The 19,587-nt window shown below is 45.1% G+C and overlaps 1 protein-coding gene across 1 annotated transcript in view; it reads left to right on the top strand.

Moving 5' to 3' along the window:
* PDE6D (phosphodiesterase 6D) overlaps positions 1-19,587 on the top strand; it is a 122,050-nt gene that overhangs the window by 28,535 nt on the left and 73,928 nt on the right. The gene's annotated exons all lie outside the window — the stretch shown is intronic.

Below are 19,587 nucleotides of genomic sequence, written 5' to 3' on the forward strand. Positions count from 1 at the left end.
CAGCAGACGTGGCAGAGCCGTGATTAGTCATTCATTCATTCATTTGTGTTGAGCGCTTACTTTGTGCAGAGCACTGTACTGAGCGCTTGGGAAGTACAAGTCGCAGCATATAGAGACGGTCCCTACCCAACAGCAGGCTCACAGTCTAGAAGAGGGGAGACAGACAAGAAAACAAAACACGTAGACAGGTGTCAAAAGCGTCAGAACAAATAGAATTAAAGCTCTATGCACATCATGGGATTAGAACCCATGACATGACTCCCAGGCCGTTGCTCCGTCCTCTGTGCCATCCTGCTTTCCACTGTACTAAGCGCTTGGGAGAGTACAACACAGCCAGAGTTGGTAGGCGCAGTCCCTGCCCACGATGAGCTTACAGAGACGGACATTAATATAAACGAATAAATCATCATCGTCAATCGTATTTATTGAGCGCTTACTGTGTGCAGAGCACCGTACTAAGCGCTTGGGAAGTACAAGTTGGCAACATATGGAGACAGTCCCTACCCAACAGTGGGCTCACAGTCTAAAAGGGGGGAGACGGAGAACAAAACCAAACATACTAACAAAATAAAATAAATAGAATAGATATGTACAAGTAAAATAAATAAATAAATAGAGTAACAAATATGTACAAACGTATATACATATATACATACACATATGTATATATCATCATCATCATCAATTGTATTGAGCGCTTACTATGTGCAGAGCACTGTACTAAGCGCTTGGGAAGTACAAATTGGCAACATATAGAGACAGTATACATAGAATAAATGATTAAATAATAGTAATAATAAGGGAACTCGGGGGAACGGCTTCAAACTAAGCCCCCCATGGGTTCTGAGGTTGTTCCCTAGTGAGTCTACTGCAGTATGTTCCTCCCAAACACGCTTATGCAAGTGTGCCGCAAAGCACTAAGCCACCGGGAAGACTCCTTGTTTCGGGGCCCGCTGCTTAGATTTCAAATACTGATCTTTTTGCCTTAGCTGTTTTCCCCGACCCGTTTGAATTTCAGCCGCGCGTTCTCTCCGAGCCCCGTGTTGTCGCCAGGTTCGAGTACTGTTTCCCCGTGATGGCGCCGCCCGATTACATTCACTGGTGACCCTCGTTCCGTTTCAAGGGAATCGAGGCCCCGTCTCCAAGCGACCTCGCTGTGTTCGCTTAGCTTGTCCCCAGTTGACGGGATAGAGCACCTGAGGGAAGGTGAGCAGGGAATTCACCGTACGCGGGAGGGTCACGATGTCTCCGGGGAAAAGCCGGTGAGATTGACAGGGCTGAAGCAGTGGCATCAGTCATGTTTATCGAGCGCTTGATCATCAATCGTATTTATTGAGCGCTTACTGTGTGCAGAGCACTGTACTAAGCGCTTGGGAAGCGCTTCACCACTTGTCAGTGGTGTGACTTTGGGCAAGTCACTTAACTTCTCTGTGCCTCGGTTCCCTCATCTGTAAAATGGGGATTGACTGTGAGCCCCCCGTGGGACAACCTGATCGCCTTGTATCTCCCCCAGCGTTTAGAACAGTGCTTTGCACATAGTAAGCGCTTAATAAATGCCATTATTATTATTATTATTATTATTATTACAAGTTGGCAACATATAGAGACAGTCCCTACCCAGCAGTGGGCTCACAGTCTTGTTTGCAGAGCACTGTGCTAAGCCCTGGGGAGTGACTTTGGGCAAGTCACTTCTCTGCGCCTCAGTTACCTCATCTGTAAAACGGGGATTAAGACTGTGAGCCCCCCGTGGGACAACCTGTTCACCTTGTAACCTCCCCAGCGCTTAGAACAGTGCTTTGCATATAATAAGCGCTTAATAAATGCCATCATTATTATTACAATACAAGAGTAAATGGTCACATTCCCCGTCCACAATGAGCTTACATCTAAGGGTGGGGGGAGAATTGACCGTTGTGCTGTGTGCCGAACTACAAAGGCTCCCAGAGCAATGGCGTGAGCCCGGCCAAGGTGATTTCCAGTGTGGCATTTAGATCCCATCCTCCTTCGAAGGCCTCTCCGACCAATTAATGTTGTCTTTCAGCTAGATATCCTTCTGAAAACGGGAGGAAGCCACAGGCAGCAGAAGGCACTCCAGAAGCCTGGTCCTGAAAGCAGGGCTTTTCCCAGTCGTTTCAGTCCTGACACCAAGCCGGTTCTCCGTTGTTTTACACCGACGCACGGAGTTTAAAATAGGTCTGAGATCAAAAGTCAGTTTTCCAACCCCGGGAGTCAGCTTCGCACACACGGCCATCGTTTCCCGGGGCCAGATTGTAGGCTGGGGATAGAAACTGACTCCGTTTTTGAAAGTCCACGTTATTTTGGATAAATCGGCTCAGAATTCTGATGGAGAAACCCGGGAGCTGACGGTTCAGTCCGGGAAGCGGCAGGACCCGGGAGTCCAGATGGCCTTTTCAGCCCAGCTTGATTCAGACCAGAGAAGGCCCACGTCCTTCCTCTGACCTGGAATGCCTTCCCTCCTCAAAACCGCCAATCACCCTCCCCCACCTTCAAAGCTCTACTGAAGGCACACCACCTCCAGGAGGCCTTCCCAGACTAAGCCCCGTAACGCATTGCGTCCCTTCAACCGCACACAGCCAGCGCAGCGTGCTAACTGTCCTCCCATCTCTGCACGCAGTAAGCGCTCAGTAAATACGACTGAATGAATGAAATCGAGGTGCCATTAAAAAAAAGCCCTCAGACACCTAGATACATCATGTATATATGTATGTATATATATGCATATGTATGTATATATACATATATATGCATATATACATATATATGTATATATATGTATATGCATGTATATATGTATATATACATATATGCATATATATGTATATGTATGTATATATGTATATGTGTATACATGCATATATACATATATATGCATATATATGTATATGTATGTATATGTGTATATATACATATATGTATATATATGTACATGTATGTATATATGTATATATACATGTATATGTATGTATACATGTATGTATATATGTTTGTACATATTTATTACTATGTTTATTTATTTATTTTATTTGTACATATCTATTCTATTTTATTTTGTTAGTATGTTTGGTTTTGTTCTCTGTCTCCCCCTTTTAGACTGTGAGCCCACTGTTGGGTAGGGACTGTCTCTATATGTTGCCAATTTGTACTTCCCAAGCGCTTAGTACAGTGCTCTGCACATAGTAAGCGCTCAATAAATACGATTGATGATGATGATGATGATGATGATGAAGAAGCTCCCATTCCCATCTGCGTCGCTCCCTTGGCTCCTCCCTCCTCTGCCCGCCCCACAGCACTTATGTCTATATCTATAATTCTATTTAATGACATTAGTGCCCGTTTACTTGTATTGATGTCTGTCTCCCCCCTCTAGACTCTGAGCCCATTGTGGGCAGGGATTGTCAATCTTTGTTGTTGTACTGTACTTTCCAGGCGCTTAGTATAGTGCTCTGCAAACAATCAATCGTATTTATTGAGCGCTTACTATGTGCAGAGCACTGTACTAAGCGCTTGGGAAGCACAAATTGGCAACATATAGAGACAGTCCCTACCCAACAGTGGGCTCACAGTCTAAAAGGCGGAGACAGAGAACAAAACCAAACATACTAACAAAATAAAATAAATAGAATAGATATGTACGAATAAATAAATAGAGTAATAAATATGTACAAGCATATATACATATGTACAGGTGCTGTGGGGAAGGGAAGGAGGTAAGAAGGGCTTACTGCACACAGTAAGAGCTCAGTAAATACGATTGAATAGAACTGAATCACTGGGTTGTAGGAAGAACTAGACTGGAAGCTCCCTGTGGGCAGAAAACTTGTCTGCCAACTCCATGTGGTACTCGCTTAGTGCAGTGCTGTGCACACAGTAAGCACTCAATAAACACCATTATTATCTATTGATTAGTAAGAAGCAAGGCGCTTCATCCGCCGTGGTCCCTATCAATGCAGTGTTTACAGTCGAAACGAGACTCATTCAGTCGTATTTATTAAGCGCTTACTGTGTGCAGTGCACTGCGCTAAGCGCTTGCGAAAGTGCAATACAACAATAAACAGGGACAATCCCTGCCCACGATGAGCTCACAGTCTACGTGGGGGGAAACCGACATCAATGAGAAGCAGCGTGGCTCAGTGGAAAGAGCCCGGGCTTTGGAGTCAAAGGTCATGGGTTCGAATTCCGGCTCCGCCACATGCCTGCTGGGTGACCTTGGGCAAGTCACAACGTCTCTGAGCCTCAGTTACCTCATCTGTAAAATGAGCATTAAGACTGTGAGCCCCACATGGGACAACCTGATCACCTTGTATCCCCCCAGTGCTTAGAACAGTGCTTTGCACATAGTAAGCGCTTAACAAATGCCTTCATTATTATTATTATTATCAATACAAGTAAATAAAATGACAGTTATAAGCATAAGCGGTATGGGGCTGGGAGGGCAGGGGAAGAGCAAAGGGAGCAAGTTAGGATGGCGCAGAAAGGAGTGGGAGAGGAGGAAAAGGGGAGCTTGGTCTGGGAAATGCAGATGATCCCAGTACCCTGATCTTGAGGCACTAGAAAGGGATTTTTGAAGAAACAAGTTTTGAGAGCGATTTAGAGCTTTGACACAGGCAGGGGGAAGAGCTGTCATCTCCATTTAGGAGAGAGTTTATCTGAGGATTGAGGTTGGTATTTAAAAGTTCATGAAGTTGAGAAGGGAAGAGATGAAAATGGGCTGAAGTGGAGAACGCCGAAGATCGGTCCTTGGAGAAGTTGGAAAAAAAAAAGAGCTTTGCAAGATGGGCCTTGAAAACCGGGGGGTGTCAGCCACCTTGTTCGAGATGCCCTCCCAGGAAGCTCTGTGGCTTGCGGAGCTTTGAAAACTCTGATTGCCCTTTGAAAGGAAATTTGTTTCCTTGGATCACTCTGCCCTAAGTAGTCTCTCTCTTGGGGTTTGTTTGTTTGGTTCTGTGCATTCTCTGGGAATCGTTACCAGGGAAGGGAAAATCCATCCATCTATCCATTATTTGCTTAGGAACAGAGAACAAGATCGACCTCAGAAATTAATTGAGATGAGTTCATACTCCTTAAACATTGCAAGCACTCCACAAGCCTCCCCACTTCCCCTCTCTCTAGATGGCAATTTCAAATTGAACCTCCCTTTGAATATTAAAAGGTGTTGGTAGCATCGGAAGGGGGACTGAAAAGCAGGAAGTATTGTTTTTAGCATGGCCTCATTCTCCCACCCACTGGCATGAATTAAAGTCACGCATAAATACTTTGTTGGCTGCAAAGAGATGGGGAATATCCTTAAAAAAAAAAAGTGGTGAGAGGTTTGGCAGCTTGGTGACTTGGTGTGAGCGGTTTTTTGTTTTGTTTTGTTTTTCTTTTGTTGTTTTGGTTTGTGGGGGAGTTTTTTTGCATCTGTTGTGTGAATTGTAATTAATCCTCTTCCTAAACACACCAGGGGTCAGAAGGACCTGGGTTCTAATCACAGCTCTACCACTTGCCTGCTCTGTGACCTTGGGCTTCACTTCACTTCAGCGCTTAGAACAGTGCTTTGCACATAGTAAACGCTTAATAAATGCCATTATTATTATTATTCTCTTACTGGGCCTCAGTTACCTTTTCTGTAAAATGGGGATTAAGAGTGTGAGCCCCATGTGGAACAAGGACTGTGTCCAAACCAATTAGCTTGTATCTACCCCAGCGCTTAGAACGGTGCTTGGCACATAGTAAGCGCTTAACAAATACCATAATTATTGTTATTATTATTATTATTCCTGCTCCTAATGCTTCACCTCCTGTATCTACTAACCTGAAAGTGTATTAAGCGGTCATCATAGAGGTGCAGGACTGAATTATTAAGTGCAAGTTCTCGGGCACGTACTATCCATTGGGTAGATAAACAGTGATACCAGGCGATTGCTTTTTTTTTTTAATGCTATTTGTTTCCTCTCTCCTCCTTGTTTTTGGTTAGCTTATTTCAGCTCACCCTAAAGCGGGCTACTTGGGTATCCTGTTGTTGTCCATTCTCCCAAATTCCACCCAGTCCAGCTGTGTTGTAGTAAGCAGATCTTCAATGCTGGGAAACTGACTTTGCTTATGGTATTTGTCGAGTGTTTATGATGTTCCAGGACTGTACTGATCTCTGAGGTAGATACAAGCTAATCGAGTTGGACTCAGGCCGTGTCCCACATAAAGCTCACAGTCTTAATCCCCGTTGTACAGATGAGGTAACTGAGGCACAGAGGAGTGAAGTGACTTTCCCAAGGTCGTACAGCAGACAAGTGGTGGAGCCAGGATTAGAACCCAGTACCTTCTGATTCTGAAAGACTACTTCTTGTGCTTGTATTCTCCCAAGCACTCAGGACACTGCTCTGCACACGGTAATTATTATGATTATTTTATTACCAAGTGCCGTCGAGTCGTTTCCGATTCGTAGCGACTCCACGGATATACTTTCTCCAGAACATCCTGTCCTCTGCTATCATCCGCAACCTTTCTAATGGTTCTTCCCTTATCATTGTTATGGTCTCCATTCATTCATTCATTCAGTCATGTTTATTGAGTGCTTACTGTGTGCAGAACACTGTACTAAGCGCTTGGAAAGCAAAATTCAGCAACAGAGACAATCCCTACCCAGCTACGGGCTCACAGTCTAGAAGGGGGCAAACAGACAACAAAATAAAACAAGTAGACAGGCATCAATATAAATAAATAGAATTGTATAGATATATACACATCATTATCCATCTAGCTGCTGTTCTGCCTCTTCCACATTTTCCCTGGAGTTTTCCTAGCAGTAGTGTCTTCTCCAGAGAATTAGTCCTCCTGATTACGTGTCCAAAATACGCTAATCTAAGTCAAGTCATTTGGCCTTCAAAAGACTACTTTGGTTTAATTTGCCCCAAAATCCATTTGTTTGTTTTTCTGGCAGTCCATGATATTTGCAAAAGCCTTCTCCAAAACCACATCTCAGAAGAATCGATGTTCTTTCTGTCCTGTTTTTTTTCACTGTCCAGCTTTCAGATCCATACCTTGTCTGGAAACACCACAGAGTTAACAATTTGTATTTTTGTGGCAATTGTTACAGCAGCACATTTCATGACTTTTTTCCAGGCTCTTCATAGCAAGTCTTCCAAATATTAATCTTTGGCGTAGTTCTTGGCTACTAGCTCCTTGATTATTGATTATCGATCCCAGGAGAGAAAAATTGTCAACTACTTCAATCTTCTCTCCGTCCACTTCAGATGTGTTAAAACTTCCAGTTGTCACGATCTCTTTCTTGACATTCAAACATAGGCCCATCTTTTTGCTCCGTTCCTTAACTTTGAATAATAAGCCCTTCAAGCCTTCTTTACTTTCTGCTAGTAGGATGGTATCATCAGCATAACGAAGGTTGTTCCTATTTCTTCCTCCAACTTTACTCCCCGTTCGTCTTCTTCCAATCCGGCTTCTCTCATTAGGTGCTCGGTGTAAAGGATGAACAGATAAGGCGAGAAGATTCATCCTTGTATGCGCTCAGTAAATATCATTGATTGATTGACTCCGCCAAAAAGCATCTATCCTCCCAATAAAAGCCCCAATAGACACACACAGGCAGGCCCAGCAGAGGCCTTCTTATTCTGACCCTCTTCTTCCTCCTATCAAACCCGAGGAGCAAAGGATTGACTCGGTTTGGATTGAATAGTCCCCTCCATGTAAACTAAACTGGTGTTAGATCCACTTGCTGCCCCAATCCCTTCCCTCTCAAAGCTGGAATTTCCATTTTGGCTCACACCGTCTGGGAGTAGGAAGGGGGAGAGAGAGCGTGAGTGGTTAGGTAAACGAGTCTACCGGCTCCATTGTATTCTCCCAAGCGCTTAGTACAGTGCTGTGCACACAGTCAGCACTCAATAACTGCAGCTGATTGATTAGAGAGGTTGATTATTGGAGGAGCTATTTCTCCGCCGCCACCGCGATTGCAGCGTTGTCCTTTTCGACTGAAGATACTGCTGCTGACAGTGAGATCGTATCCATCTTCACCCTGTGAATAACAGTAGAATTAGGGAAGCAGCATGGCCTAGCGGATACCACGCAGCCCTGGGTTCTAATCCTGGCTCTACCACTTGTCTGCCGTGTGACCCCGGGAAAGTCATTTCACTTCTCGGGCTCAGTGGAAAGAGCCCGGGCTTGGGAGTCAGAGGTCATGGATTCAAATCCCGGCTCCGCCACTTAGCTGTGTGACTTTGGGCAAGTCACTTCACTTCTCTGTGCCTCAGTTCCCTCATCTGTAAAATGGGGATTAAGACTGTGAGCCCCCTGTGGGACAACTATAACTATATAACTGACACCTATAGCTATAATTCTATTTGTTCTAATGATTTTGACACCTGTCTCCATGTTTTGTTTTGTTGCCTGTCTCCCCCTTCTAGACTGTGAGCCCGTTCATCATCATCAGTCGTATTTATTGAGCGCTTACTGTGTGCAGAGCAGTATTGAGCCCGTTGTGGGGTAGGGGCCGCCTCTATATGTTGCCGACTTGTACTTCCCAAGCGCTTAGTACAGTGCTCTGCACACAGTAAGCGCTCAATAAATATGATTGAATTGAATGAATGAACAACCTGATCACCTTGTAAGTTCCCCAGTGCTTAGAACAGTGCTTTGCACATAGTAAGCACTTAATAAATGCCATCGTTATTATTATTATTATTCTCTGGGCCCCAGTTCCCTCATCTGTAAGGTGGGAATTAAGACTGAGCCCCGTGCGGGGACTGTGTCCAACCCGATTGGCTTGCATTTACCCTAGCGCGCGGAACAGTGCCCGACACATAGTAAGTGCTTAACAGGCACCATAAAAAAATGCCGAAGTCCCTCGGAAAGGATGTCAGCTGCTTAAATGTTTCGAAGCATAAACTTAAGGAACTCAGGAGAGTTTTGGGGGAAGATATTAGGTGCTCGGTTATTAGCATCTCGGTTGCCTTGCTTTCCAAGCCAGGAGAGCATATGTGCAGACGGCCGTGTTGTTTGTCACTGGCTCCCGCAGGCGTCACCAAGGGAGAGCCATTCCACGGGGCGTTCTCTCATGCCCAGCTGAGGGAATTGATAGAAGGTGGAAGGTAACTGATAGACGGAAGATTAACACGCTCCGGATCAGATTCTCGGCCATTCGAAATTGGTACGAGCAGAGGTCCCCTTTCTGAAATGCAGCCCGTATCCAATCTGATCATCTCGTATCTATCTGGGGCTTAGTATTATTATTATTGTGGTTTTTGTTAAGTGCTTACTATGTGCCAGGCACTGCACGAGGCTCTGAGGTACATGCAAGCCAGTCAGGTTGGGTACAGTCCCTTTCTCACGTGGGGCTCGCAGTCGTAATCCCCATTTTACATCTGAGTTAACAGGCGCGGTGGAAGTGAAATCATCACCATCATCAATCGTATTTATTGAGCGCTTACTATGTGCAGAGCACTGTACTAAGCGCTTGGGAAGTACAAATTGGCAACCTATAGAGACAGTCCCTACCCAACAGTGGGCTCACAGTCTAAAAGAAATGACTTGCCCATGATCACACAGCAGGCAAGTGGCGGAGCCGGGTTTAAAACCCGGGTCCTTCTGACTCTCAAGCCCTTGCCCTATCCACTGGGCCACGCTGCTTCTCTAGTACAGAAGAGAAGCAGCGTGGCTCAGTGGGACAACCTGATCACCTTGTAACCTCCCCAGCGCTTAGAACAGTGCTTTGCACATAGTAGGCGCTTAATAAATGCCATTATTATTAGTACAGAAGAAGCACTCAGCAAGGGCTTGTCAGTGTCATAATGCCAAGTGTGGCTGCAGGGTCTCAAAACCTGTGCGGGTTTTATGTTTGGGAAGATCCAAAAAAATCAGGGTGCCTATTTTTTCTTCCAAGAGGTCTCGTGTGGGCGAATCCTGGGTAAGCAAATGAGCCGGGCACTATACCCTGAATGCCAACTGATCCTGGCAAACTTGGTAGGGTACATCCTGCTGAAGCCGAAGGGCTGAGGCGAGCAGCTTTAGCCAAGGTAAATAACTGGAATTTAGAAAGACCCGAAGGACACTTTTGAGGATCTGTCTTATTTTCTTTCCTTAAAAAAAAAAAAAAAAATAGTCTTGATTTCAGGATTTGAATTGGGCTGTGATGGAGGTAGGGAAGGAAGGAAGAAAAGAGGGAGTGAAGGAGATGGGTGTGTTTTTAAGATTCCTTAATGTTGTTGGTCCCAGAGGCCAGAGCTGGGCAAGGCAGCGTTAAAAAAAGACCTTCCCTCACGTCTTGTCCTAGCTTAGGGTTTGCTCTCCTGCACCTTCATTCCCTGTATATTGAGCACCGGCTGAAGGGCAGTTTCTGGTTGAAGAAAAAGGCCAGTAGTGGACTAAAACAAGTTTCGTGGTCTTGAAATCTGTGGCATCGCAGAATTGGTCTGTGGGACAGAAGCCACGTGGCCTAGTGGATAGAGTTGTTGGGTAGGGACCATCTCTATGTGTTGCCAACTTGTACTTCCCAAGCGCTTAGTACAGTGTTCTGCACACAGTAAGGGCTCAATAAATACGATTGAATGAATGAATGAATCTGGGAGTCAGAGAACCCGGGTTTCAGTTCTGGCTCCGCCACTTATCGGCTGTGTGACCGTGGGCAGGTCACTTCACCACACTCCCCAAGACTGTGAGTTCATTGTGGGCAGGGTTTGTCAATCAATCAATCAATCAATCGTATTTATTGAGCGCTTACTGTGTGCAGAGCACTGTACTAAGCGCTTGGGAAGTACTAGTTGGCAACATATAGAGACGGTCCCTACCCAACAGCGGGCTCACAGTCTAGAAGGGGGAGACAGAGAACAAAACCAAACATATTAACAAAATAAAATAAATAGAATAGATATGTACAAGTAAAATAAATAAAAAGAGTACTAAATATGTACAACCATATATACATATATACAGGTGCTGTGGGGAAGGGAAGGAGGTAAGGCGGGGGGGATGGAGAGAGGAAGGAGGGGGAGAGGAAGGAAGGGGCTCAGTGTGGGAAGGCCTCCTGGAGGAGGTGAGCTCTCAGTAGGGCCTTGAAGGGAGGAAGAGAGCTAGCTTGGCTGGTGTGCGGAGGGAGGGCATTTCAGGCCCGGGGAATGACGTGTGCCGGGGGTCGACGGTGGGACGGGCGAGAACGAGGCCCGGTGAGGAGCGGAGGGTGCGGGCTGAGCTGGAGAAGGAGAGAAGGGAGGTGAGGTAGGAGGGGGCGAGGGGATGGACAGCCTGGAAGCCCAGGGTGAGGAGTTTCTGCCTGATGCGCAGGTTGATTGGTAGCCACTGGAGATTTTTGAGGAGGGGAGTAACATGCCCAGAGCGTTTCTGGACAAAGACAATCTGGGCAGCGGTGTGAGTCGCTGTTTATTGTTGCATTTTACTTTCCCAAGCACTTCATGCAGTGCTCTGTGCACAGTAAGCATTTAATACATACGATAGAGAAGCAGTGTGGCTCAGTGGAAGGAGCACGGGCTCTGGGGTCAGAGGTCATGGGTTCAAATCCCAGCTCCACCAATTGTAGCTGTGTGACTTTGGGCAAGTCACTTAACTTCTCTGTGCCCCAGTTACCTCATCTGTAAAATGGGGATTAAGACCGTGAACCCCCCGTGGGACAACCTGATCACCTTGTAGCTTCCCCAGCACTTAGTGCTTTGCACATGGTAAGCACTTAATAAATGCCAGTATAAATAAATAAAATAAGTCTCTGTGCCTCAGTTACCTCATCTGTAAAATGGGGGACTCTACCTGTCCTCCTCCGACTGTGAACCCCCCATGTAGGTCCCAAATGACTCGTAATCTACCCCAGCACTTAGAACAGTGCTTGTCACATAGTAACCGCTTAACAAATGCCATCAGCAAGAAGTCATTCAGACAACATCAGAGCCAAGAAGTGAATGTTTTCCCAGTCTTGATGGAAAGGAGTAGAAAGATATGGACTCAACAGGGTTTTTTAGTTATCCTGCTTCTTTCATTGCTTTATTCATCCATTCATTCATTCAGTTGTATTTATTGAGCGCTTACTGTGTGCAGAGCACTGTACTAAGCGCTTGGGAAGTGCAAGTTGGCAACATATAGAGACGGTCCCTACCCTTGCACTCCCGGAAACGTGTCCTCAGGAAATTAAAGACCCTGGGGATCGTCTGCTACTCCTTTTGTTCTTCCAATCTTTTCCTGAGGAGCAGGAAGGGGGAGGGCCGATGCAGCTTCCTTGAGATTTTTTTTGTTCCCTCTTAGAAGAAAATACACTTCTTTCCTTGTCCATAAGGTTAGGAGAAATTGAATCCCATAGCTGTGACATCCTTCCCAAGGATGTCACAACTATTGTCTACTTCTGTGAGGCTGTTAATAATGCTTCAGTTGAGGAAGTCATTGATATAAATGACGATAAACCGTCCCAAATCCAAGAGAGCCGCCGTAGCTAAATTGACGGCTGTTCCCAGTGCTTAGAACAGTGCTTTGCACATAGTAAGCGCTTAATAAATGCCATTATTATTATTATTATTATAATGAACCCCATCTCCCGGTTCTTGAGATTGGATGGGCACTTAAAGGCACTGTTGCTTTAAATCCCAAGGCACACGCTGCAAACGATACCACACTCCAAATTTCTCACTCCATGTGCCTGTAGAGATTTGGTCAGGGAGAAGAACGGATGTTTTCCATAGAGACGTCGGTAATTTTCGGGCTTCGAAATGGTGTTACACAAGTTTTTTGGCTAGGGAAATAGTCTGGGTTGGATGAGTCATAGAATCCGGGAAAATCAGAGGAGGAAATTCTGAGCCGGTGCACCAAAGCCATGTCCCTTTACAAATCTTCCTCACCTCTAAGCAACACATGCGTATCCCCTAAAATTTGTTGTTGTTGTTGTTGTTCAGTTGTTGTCTTCATCATCATCATCAATCGTATTTATTGAGTGCTTACTTTGTGCAGAGCACTGTACTAAGCGCTTGGGAATTGCAAATTGGCAACATATAGAGACAGTGCCTGCCCAGCAGTGGGCTCACAGTCTAAAAGGGGGAGACAGAGAACAAAACCAAACATACTAACAAAATAAAATAAATAGAATAGATATGTACAAGTAAAGTAAATAAATAGAGTAATAGTCTTGCATTGTCTTGAACAATGCAGACTCTCAGTGTAAGAAATATATCAGGTGATGTTTCCCATCCTGTAGAAAACTCATTCACTCAATCGTATTTATTAAGCTCTTACTGAGTGCAGAGCACTGTACAATACAACAATAAGAGACAATTAAATGATAACTTGTGGCATCCTTATTTCCTCAAACCACTTTCTTGGACCAATATATTTATTTCATATTTTCCTTCAGGAAAACGTCAAAGGCTTTGTCCCTCCCAGTGTTTGCTCTTTCAGTTTCAGTAGATTCTCCCCTTCTTCTCTTTCCTTTCTTTGAATAACCTTGGTTAAATGTTAGAAAGATATCTGCTCCCGGCAGATTGTGGAAATCTTGAGCGTGCAGTTGGAATGTGTCAGCAGCCCCGCTGACGTCTGTCCTCTGTCGGGTTTTGGAAGCCCTCCTCGGTTACCAGAAACCCATTCCCGTTGGGGTCTTTGGGTTTGGCAACGAAGAAAAGGCCGCCCCAAGACAAAACGAGCAATCATTCAGCTCGGACTTGTCCTGGATCTCAGGATGGGAAGATGGATAGAAAGCGAACCTGCCTGAGAACGAAGGATAGAAAAAAAAAATTATGGAACTTTTTAAGTGCTTACTATGTGCTAAGCACTGTTTGAAGCACTGGGGTAGATTCAAGATAGGTTAGACGCAGTCCTTGTCCCATATGGGGCTCACACTCTTAATCCCCATTGGACAGATGAGGGAACTGAGGCCCAGAGAAGTGAAGTGACTTGCCCAAGGTCACATTGTAGACATGTGGTGGAGCCGGGATTTGAACCCAGGTCCTTCTGACTCTCAGGCCTGCAATCCACTAAGCCTCTCTACTGAGGATCTCAGAGGAGCCTCTTGGGAGAAAGCAGTTGGGTGCCTCTGCCATGTTCCTTTGACCAAAATATCCCATCTAGTTCAGTCAGAGGGGAAACTGAATCTCCAAAATGAGAGGCTAATCACAAGCCCCGGGGCAAAAACAACAATAATAATAATGGTGGGATTCATTCACTCCCCCTTCTAGACTGTGAGCCCGTTGTTGGGTAGGGACTGTCTCTATATGTTGCCGACTTGTACTTCCCCAGCGCTTAGTACAGTGCTCTGCACACGGTAAGCGCTCAATAAATACGATTGAATGAACGAATGAATGGGACCTACCGCAGTGCTTCCCGACTGGGATTGGGTCTGACCTAATTAACTACCCAAGCGCTTAGAACAGCGCTTGACACAATGCGCCGGGCACCGTACTAAGAGCTGGGATAGATACAGGCCAGTCGGTTAGTACAGTACTCTGAACACGGTAAGCACTCAATAAATACGATTGATTGAATGAATGAATGTCAATTGTAGCCCATAAATGAAGGTGATAAAACTCTGAAAGGAATCGGATGTGATGTCTGTAGATAGTCCATGTCTCGCAGGGCTGTAGGCTCTTGGATTTGCCGCCAAGCTCTTTTTAACGGCCTCCTGGGCTCCCAAAGCCATGCTTGACTTAACTTTCCGCATCCTTGTCTATCACTGCATCATTGATTGGCGTGGTGGGTGTCACCAGCTTCTGTAATTCATTCATTCATTCAGTCGTATTTATTGAGCGCTTACTGTGTGCAGAGCATAATAGCCCTGAACTCTGGGTGACCAACGTAGATTTTTTGGTTTTACGTGTGGCCTCCCTGCTGCCGACTGATAAATTGTTTCTGTTTTCTTTAGTCATATCAACCAATGGTATTTATTGAGCACTTACTATTTGCCAAGCATTGGATTAAGCACTTGAGAGAGGACACTATATGGTTTTGACACCTGTCTACATGTTTTGTTTTAATAATAATAATAATAATAATAATGGCATTTATTAAGTGCTTACTATGTGCAAAGCACTGTTCTAAGCTGCTGGGGAGGTTACAAGGTGATCAGGTTGTCCCACAGGGGGCTCACAGTCTTAATCCCCATTTTACAGATGAGGGAACTGAGGCACAGAGAAGTTAAGTGACTTGCCCAAAGTCACACAGCTGGCAATTGGCAGAGTTGGGATTCGAACCCATGACCTCTGACTCCAAAGCCCGTGCTCTTTCCACTGAGCCACGCTGCTTCCTCCCCCTTCTAGAATGTGAGTCCGTTGTTGGGTAGGGACCGTCTCTGTACGTTGCCGACTTGTACTTCCCAAGCGCTTAGTACAGTGCTCTGCACACAGTAAGCGCTCAATAAATACGATTGAATGAATGACACTACAAAATGGCAGACACGTTCCCTGCCGTAGCGAACTTACAGTCCAGCGGGGGAGTCGGGCATTAGTATGAGTAATAATAATAATAGTAATGATGATGATGGTATTTGTTAAGCGCTTACTATGTGCAAAGCACTGTTCTAAGTGCTGGGGAGGTTACCAAGGTGATCAGGTTGTCCCACGGGGGGCTCACACTCTTAATCCCCATTTTTACAGGTGAGGTAACTGAGGCCCAGAGAAATGAAGTGACTTACCCAAAGTCACACAGCTGACAAGTGGCAGAGCCGGGATTTGAACCCACGACCTCTGACTCCAAAGCCCGGGCTCTTTCCACTGAGCCACGCTGCTTCTCTGTAAATCATTAATTTATAATAGCTCATTTAAAGAGATGGACGTCCTTTAGCAGAATCTGGCATTATGGAGCCCCGATGTTGTAGCCCCCGGGCGTGCGCCCAGAGGCTTCCTTCTGAGTGCCGTGTTGAGCCCAAACAGGGTCCCGTTGTCAGAAGAATGGCCCCTAATTTCCAAGCAGCATTCCAGCCAAAATGCGTAGTGAAAGAAAGCGTTCTAGCGGGACTGGAATAAAGCCGGGAAATTGGTTCCTCGAGTCTGGTTTCTGCAGCAGTGAAGTCGATTCCTTTAATATGACGTGCTAGAATGGCTAGACCATCCTCTGGAATAGCTAGACTATCCTCTAGACGCTCTTAGTCATTTCCCCACAGTTGTAGTGACTTGTGCATTCTGGCTGCACTCCCTGAATGACCCTTTAATAATAATAATAATAATAATAATAATTATAATTATAATTATTATAATATTATTATTAAAGTCGGTTACTTTAATATGACGTGCTAGAATGGCTAGACCATCCTCTGGAATAGCTAGACTATCCTCTAGACTTTAAGCTCGTTGGGGCCAGGGAATGTGCCTATCGTTTTAGTGTACTCTCCCAAGCGCTTAGCACAGCGCTTTGCACTCAGGAAGCGCTCAATACATCCGATTGAATGAATCTAAAGCTTGGTTCCTGTCCTAAATCCGTGGAATAGACAGGTTAAAGTTAAATAAGAGGAGGAGCGTATCAGTCATTTCCCCACAATTGTAGTGACTGGTGCATTCTGGCTGCACTCCCTGAGTGACCCTTTAATAATAATTATTATTATAATAATTATAATTATAATTATTATAATATTATTAAAGTCGGTTACTTTAATATGACGTGCTAGAATGGCTAGACCATCCTCTGGAATAGCTAGACTATCCTCTAGACTTTAAGCTCGTTGGGGGCAGGGAATGTGCCTATCGTTTTAGTGTACTCTCCCAAGCGCTTAGTACAGCGCTTTGCACTCAGGAAGCGCTCAATACATACGATTGAATGAATCTAAAACTAGGTCCCTGTCCTAAATCCATGGAATAGACAGGTTAAAGTTAAATAAGAGGAGGAGCGTATCAGTCATTTCTCTTGGTCATTTCCCCACAGTCGTAGTGACTTGTGCATTCTGGCTGCACTCCCTGAATGACCCTTTAATAATAATAATAATAATAATGATAATAATTATTATTATTACTATTATTATTATTAAAGTTGCTTACTTTAATATGACGTGCTAGAATGGCTAGACCATCCTCTGGAATAGCTAGACTATCCTCTAGACTTTAAGCTCGTTGGGGGCAGGGAATGTGCCTATTGTTTTATTGTACTCTCCCAAGTGCTTAGTACAACGCTTTGCACTCAGGAAGCGCTCAATACATCCGATTGAATGAATCTAAAACTTGGTCCCTGTCCTAAATCCGTGGAATAGACAGGTTAAAGTTAAGAGGAGGAGCGTATCAGTCATTTCTCTTAGTCATTTCCCCACAATCGTAGTGACTTGTGCATTCTGGCTGCACTACCTGAGTGACCCTTTAATAATAATAATAATAATAATAATAATTATTATTATTATTATATTATTAAATCATTAGATTATTTTTATTTATTATTATCATTTAAATTATTATAATTATTATAATATTATATAATAATAAGAAGAATTTTGGTATTTGTTAAGCATTTACTATATGCCAGGCACTGTAATAAGCACTGGGGTGGATATAAGCAAAATGGGTTGGACACAGTCCCTGTTCCACAAGGTGCTCACAGTCTTCATTCAGTCAGTCATATTTATTGAGCACTTACTGTGTGCAGAGCACTGTACTAAGCGCTTGGGAAGTCCAAGTTGGCAACATATGGAGATGGTCCCTACCCAACAGTGGGCTCACAGTCTAGAAGGGGGAGACAGACAACAAAACAAAACATATTAACAAAATAAAATAAGTTGACTATGCACAAGTAAAATAAATAAATAAATAGAGTAATAAATACGTACAAACATATATACATATATACAGGTGCTATGGGGAAGGGAAGGAGGTAAGATGGGGGGATGGAGAGGGAGAGGAGGGGGAGAGGAAGGAGGGGGCTCAGTCTGGGAAGGCCTCCTAAATCCCTCTTAATCTCCAGCTAATCTTGTATGAGGGTTACGTTGTGGGTGCACTCTGTCTCATTCATTCACTGGTACTTATTGAACGCTTACTGTGTGCAGAGCACTGTACTAAGCGCTTCCGACCCCTAGTCCTTGCCCTGCCTCCGGCCTGGAACTCCCTCCACATTTACAGCTGACCTCCACCTCTAATTCTATTTATACTGATGCTATTGGTGCCTGTTTACTTGTTTTGATGTCTGTCTCCCCTCTTCTAGACTGTGAGCCCGTTGTCGGGTCGGGATTGTCTTTATGTGTTGCCTAACTGTACTTTCCAAGCGCTTAGCCCAGTGCTGTGCACACAGTAAGCGCTCAGTAAATGCGATGGACTGAATGAGAGGAAAGGGGGATTGTAGAGATGTTCTGAAGGTAGAACTGCCAGGAGGGGTGACAGTTTGAATGTGTGGGTTGACGGAGAGAGATGAAGCGGGGAGTCTGCCACTGTCACGGGCTTGTGAGATGGGGAGGATGGCAGTGCTGTCTACATCATCATCATCAATCAATCGTATTTATTGAGCGCTTACTGTGTGCAGAGCACTGTACTAAGCGCTTGGGAAGTACAAGTTGGCAACATGGAGACAGTCCCTACCCAATAGTGGGCTCACAGTCTAAAAGGGGGAGACAGAGAGCAAAACCAAACATGCCAAGAAAATAAAATAAATAGAATAGATATGTACAAGTAAAATAAATAAATAAATAGAGAAATAAATATGTACAAACATATATACATATATACAGGTGCTGTGGGGAAGGGAAGGAGGTAAGATGGGGGGACGGAGAGGGGGACGAGGGGGAGAGGAAGGAAGGGGCTGAGTCTGGGAAGGCCTCCTGGAGGAGGTGAGCTCTCAGTAGGGCCTTGAAGGGAGGAAGAGAGCTAGCTTGGCGGATGGGCAGAGGGAGGGCAAAATCAAGGTACGGTGAGAAGTACAGTGATGGGGGGTTGGGAGAGGGGAGTTCAGTGCTCTGCACACAGTAAGCGCTCAATAAATATGATTGAATGAATGAATGAATAAAGGGAGCAAGTCGGAGTGATGCAGAAGGGAGTGGGAGAAGAGGAAAGGAGGGCTTAGTCTGGGAAGGCCTCTTGGAGGAGATGGGCCTTCAATAAAACTTTGAAAGGGGACTGGGAGAGTAATAATAATAATAATAGTATTTATTAAGCACTTATGTGCTAGGCACTGTACTAAGCACTGGGATGGATACAAGGTAATCAGGTTGGACACCGTCCCTATCCTGCATGGGGCTCACAGACTCCATCCCCGTTTTACAGATGGGGTAACCGAGGCCCAGAGAAGTGAAGTGACCTGCCCAAGATCACACAACAGACAAGTGGCGGAGCCAGGATTAGAACCCATGACTTTCCGACTCCACGGCCATCAGGCCATGCTGCCTCTCAGTACGACAGTAATTGTCCGTCATACGTAAAGAGGGAAGGCTTTCCAGGCCAGAGGCAGGACGCGGGCAAGAAGTTGGCGGGATAGACGGGATGGAGGTACAGTGAAAAGGATGGCATTGGAGGAGTAGCGTGTGTGGGCAGGGTTGGAGTAGGAGGGTACCAGGTGAGGTATTCATTCATTCATATTTATTGAGCGCTTACTGTGTGCGGAGCACTGTACTAAGCTCTTGGGAAGTACAAGTTGGCAACACGTACAGACGGTCCCTACCCAACAGTGGGCTCACAGCCTAGAAGGGGGAGACGGACAACAAAA

This window comes from Tachyglossus aculeatus, chromosome 1, assembly GCF_015852505.1.
Source record: "Tachyglossus aculeatus isolate mTacAcu1 chromosome 1, mTacAcu1.pri, whole genome shotgun sequence".
NCBI lineage: Eukaryota > Metazoa > Chordata > Mammalia > Monotremata > Tachyglossidae > Tachyglossus > Tachyglossus aculeatus.